The sequence below is a fragment of the Triticum dicoccoides genome, unplaced genomic scaffold (assembly GCF_002162155.2).
Source record: "Triticum dicoccoides isolate Atlit2015 ecotype Zavitan unplaced genomic scaffold, WEW_v2.0 scaffold217683, whole genome shotgun sequence".
In the NCBI taxonomy this organism is placed as follows: Eukaryota; Viridiplantae; Streptophyta; class Magnoliopsida; order Poales; family Poaceae; genus Triticum; species Triticum dicoccoides.
The window spans coordinates 1-5,054 of NW_021240784.1; the positions used below are offsets into that span (position 1 = coordinate 1).

At 50.4% G+C, this 5,054-nt stretch overlaps 1 pseudogene; it reads left to right on the top strand.

Annotated features, from left to right (window-relative positions):
• Nucleotides 1-757: 757 nt before the first annotated feature.
• LOC119345230 lies at nucleotides 758-2,138 on the top strand (annotated as a pseudogene).
• Nucleotides 2,139-5,054: the final 2,916 nt, after the last annotated feature.

Below are 5,054 nucleotides of genomic sequence, written 5' to 3' on the forward strand. Positions count from 1 at the left end.
TTTTTTTTTTTTCACGAACAAATCAAGATGCGTTGCGTTGCATTGCGTAGGTGGGTATTGAGACAAGGACAAGGCCGTGCGTGCGTGCGCCTCAGCAATAGCAAATCCTATCCTTGGGGTTTCTTTCTATTAGTACTAAAGCGCCGCAGCAGTCGTTGATGTCCCATTATAATTTTTACCGAAAAAGGCTCACGCTTTGTGCCATAGTGCGTCCCATTGTCACTACGGAAATGGCTAGAAATCAGTTAGCTGAATTTTTGGTTTGAGGAGCATCTAATGATATAATTTTCACATTATGCATCCCATATATATATTATCAATCTTATCAGCAGTCAAAGGTAGTACCAAAAAACGCATTTGGCCCTATATATATGAATGGAGGGAGCAAGAAGGTTGGTGGCGCTCAGCTTTGGCACCGGCACAAACCAAGATTATTATTGCTCATTCTCAAAATGAATCGCTTCAATAGTGTTATATTATAGACTAACTAGTGCATTAACAAAACGAGATGCTTTTAATGAGAGCACTCCAGAAGGCGAGCAAAAAGAACACTAACAAAGAGTATCATACTCGTTAGGTGTTAGTGGATGATACAATAATGGCAAATGTTAGGTGTGAGTGGCCATGCCAGTGTTATATCACACTCACACCTCGTCACTGAGCCTCTGACCTTTCATATGGTGGGAACCAAAACGAATGATCAATCACCCCTCTCTTTCTCACTCCTATAAGTATCCAAACACAATCATTTGCAGGCATGCAGCAGCTATCTCCAGCCGATCAATGGATCAGCTCCTCGTGCTCCTCGTGCTCCTTCTCGAACCGCCAGCCCGCGCGCCTGCACGTGGCCTTGGCCAGCCGGCGCGGCGGCTAGCGGAACGAGAACCTCAACTCCGTGGCGCATGGCTGGCACTGGCGCGCCCTCCGGTGCAACCTCACCGCCGAGACCCTCCACCCGTCGCGCCTCGGTGGCCTCGCGCCCCTGCAGCGGGAGGCCATCCAGGGCCTCGTCGCCGCCTTGTCGTCCGCCCCACGGGGACGCGGGGAGGAGGTAACGGAGGTGCACCACCACCTCTATGGCGCCGTGTTCTCGGTCGTCGCGCGCGTGTGCTTCGGCGACGCCGTCAATGAGGCCCACGTGCACGCAATGCGCCATGTCATACAGCACTTTCAGATCGCCATCGGGCTGGTCAAGCCCTTCACGTCCATGGGCTCCGTGATGGAGAAGCTCGTGGAGTGGAGGCGGCTGCGCAGGCTCTTCGCCATCGATGTCCGGCTCAAGGATCTTTCCTCCCTCCCATCGAGGCACGGCGGCGGGGTGTTCAGTCTCCTCGACCACGCGACGACGACGGCCGTCATCCGTACGTCGACTCACTCGTCGACCTCTGCGTCCCAGACGAGGACGGCGGCCGGCGCGCTCTTAGGGATGACGAGATGGTGCAACTAATCTCCGAGTTCCTCTGCGCCGGCACCGGGACGGCGGTAGCAACCCTCGAATGGGCCCTCGCCCACCTTGTCGACAAGCCGAAGATGCAGGAGAAGTTCCGCGGTGAGGTCGACGACGGCGAGGTCTCCCGTGCAGGTGCAGGCATGCCTTACCTGCATGCTGTCGTGCTGGAGACCCTGCGCATGCACCCACAGTTGCCGGTCATCCCGCGCCATGCCCATGCCGATGTCGTCGGGGTGCTGGTCGGAGGAATGGCCGTGCCGCCGCCGGCCGGTGACTTTTACGTGAATTTCTCTGCGGGGGACATTGGCAGGGACAACGAGTTCCTGCCAGAGCGGTTCCTGACCGGCGGCGACGGGGAGGGCGTCGGCCCATTGCCGGGGCCCAAGCATATCAGGATGATGCCATTTGGCGCCGGGCATAGGTTCTGCCCTGGCGTGGGCATGGCCATGGTGAACATGAAGTGCTTCTTGGCGGCGCTCGTGCGCGAGTTCGAGTGGGCGCCGCCGACTGGCACCGACACCGTTGACCTCACGGAGCTGGATTCCTTCTTCAAGGTGATGAAGAAGCCGCTTTCCGCGCGTGTCACGCGACGCACCAAATCCATCTAAAGATCTCAACATCTCGCGAATCTGCACGATTGTGCATAATAAAAAAGTTGTGTTTCTACCGTTGTTGCACACGAGCCTAGAGCCGCAGAAAGCTTCTCCTTCTGCCATTTTCTATCGGTTTCAGCCGTCTCCGGCAAGGGAACCCCGGATTTATACACAATGCTATCTAGTTTGGGTGCAGCTAGGTCTCAGTTGACTAAGACTTAACCAAGTCTAAGCCAAATGATATATAACATATAAGAATGCGACATGGTTGACATCTGGGGTTTTGGTCCCACAAATGGCCAGGTCACCAGTGTAAACTAACGGAGAATGCTACACTTACGGGTTGTTTGTGCGCGGGAGTAGTTACGGGCTGAATTGTAAAGCTACGGTTGGTTAGTGGTGGGCGCCTCGGGGAAATTCATGGTGGGAGAGATTAATAAGGCGCAGACACGTTAGCCCGTTACCGCTTGGATCCCAACGAGTTCTGACCGGAGCGGTTCCTGTCCGGCGGAGATGGGGAGAGCGTCGGCCCTTTGCTAGGACCCAAGCAGATCAGGATGATGCCATTTGGCGCGGGGCATAGGTTCTGCCTGGGCGTGGGCATGACGATGGTGAATATGAAGTGCTTCTTGGCACGAGTTCGAGTGGGCACCACTGACAGGCACTGCCGCTGTTGACCTCACGGAGCTGGATTCACTCAAGGTGCTGAAGAAGCCGAATTCCACGCATGTCACACGACGCACCAAATCCATCTAAAGATCTCGTGAATCTGCACGATCTGTGTAGAATAAAATTGTTGTGTTTCTACCGTTGTTGCAGCCAAGAGTAGGGGTGGATTAATGAGCTGCTCAACTCGTTAAGCTCGTGCTCGTTAAACTTGTTAAGCTTAACAAGTAGAAAACCCTGCCCGGCTTTGTTCATTTGAAACTTGTTAAGGTCGTGAATGCTCGCGAACATACTACAATGTGCTACGGCCAACAGGATAAGAATGTACATGATTTTTACAAAGAAGATGGTGACTACATGAGGAGGTGCACTAATTTCCTATCTTCTGTGAACTAGGTTGGATCGATTTGATTGGATAGATCAATTTAGATGCGACAAAAATGTTATCTCATTCCTTAAGATCGTTAAACTTACTAAGATGAAATTAGTGGTTGCCTCTATTAATTATGAAGCGAGCTACAAGCTTAACGAGGCAAACTATCATGCATTCTTTAAGCTCGCGAGCTACGAGTTTTGGTCCAGCCCTAGCCGAGACCTATAGCTGCAAAAAGCTTCTCGTCCACCCCAGATCTATAGAAAATGTACTCTTGTTTCCCTTAATGTTCTGGTTTTGTGTCACATTTCGAGGTAGGAGATGGTGCCTCGGGCTTCTACCCCCGTCCTGGTGTGATATGACATGGTTGACACCGAGGAGTCTACGTGGTTTTGGTCCCACAAATCATCGGCTTTCGGTTGGGCGTGGTGTCAAGTTTGGTGTGGTCATTAGAGCATCTCCAATAGATGATCTAGATGCAAAAGTAACTAACAAGACCACAAAAAACCACCTCCAAAAGATGATGTAGATATACGACACTTCTGATACGATTTTTGTACAACAGTTCTGATCAGACCATCCATGAATAAATAAAAGCGCAGCAGGACCATTAGATTGACTATCGTACATAAATCATACCTAAATATCGTATGTAGCTTTGTAATAATTGTTGAACCGTGATACACATATGTCACTTCTGATATGATTTTTGTATGACAGTTTCGATAACATCATCCACGAAAGCGCGGCAGGACCATTAAATTGATGCAAATCATCCCATAATTTTTTTGACCATTTGAATGGACTATAGACATTCTTTTTCTCGAAAAGGAGGATTATCCCCTGCCTCTCTGACATCAAGTGATGCACATGTCCATTTATTAAGACGGATAAAGTACCAAAGTGCCAAAAACATCACAAAGTAGGCAAACAAAGACAAGATAAAAAAACAAATAGCCACAAAGGGCAAAAATAAGACATACTCCTATATAATGTGTATAAACACCGGTTGTACGTCGCCCAGCTGACCAGCTGCCTTTGTATTTTCCACCAACAGCCTGTGTGCTTGCTTGCTTGCTTGTATATATGATTTGCCAATTGGAGTCCATCGCAGGGTACAAAGTGAGAGCTCAAAGGGAAAGGAGAAATCCAAGGACGCTACAGAAAATTAGTTGAGTGAGCAGCTGGCTTCAGCCGCCACATTGACTTCACATTTTGACGCGCTCCAGGATGCCTCGGCCGCTCCTGGCAGTCGTCATCGTCGCCGCCCTCGTGCTCGCGCTCGCCGGTGCTCATGGCTTCCGGATCGAGGAGGCGACCGTTGCCAGCATCCAGCTCGGCTTCAACAACGGCAGCCTCACCTCGGTGGACCTCGTCCGGTTCTACCTGGACCGCATCAGCCGTCTCAACCCGCTGCTTGTAAGACAATAGGCTTTGGGGGGAACCGGCACAACCCTCTAGGGGTGGCCTATCACATATATATATAATGAGGTGGTATACAACGTTACAATATACACATGTAAATACAGTCTAACACCCTCCCTCAATCTTAGCCACTTTCTAATGAATCTAGAAGGGTAAGATTGCGCCTGCAAGTCTCAAACTGTGGCAAAGGCAATGGCTTGGTGAAGATGTCAGCAAGTTGATCCTTGGAAGAAATAAACTTGATCTGTAGTTGCTTCTGAGAGACACGTTCACGCACAAAGTGATAGTCAACTTTAATGTGTTTCGTTCGGGCATGGAATACCGGATTTGCAGAAAGGTATGTAGCACCGATGTTATCACACCAAAGAACAGGAGGCTGTGATTGGGGTATACTTAACTCCTGAAGCAAGGACTGTACCCAGATAATCTCTGATGTGGCATTGGCCACAGCCTTATACTCAGCCTCAGTACTGCTACGCGAGACAGTAGCCTGTTTCCGAGCACTCCAGGCAATCAGGTTAGAGCCAAAGAAGACAGCATAACCCCC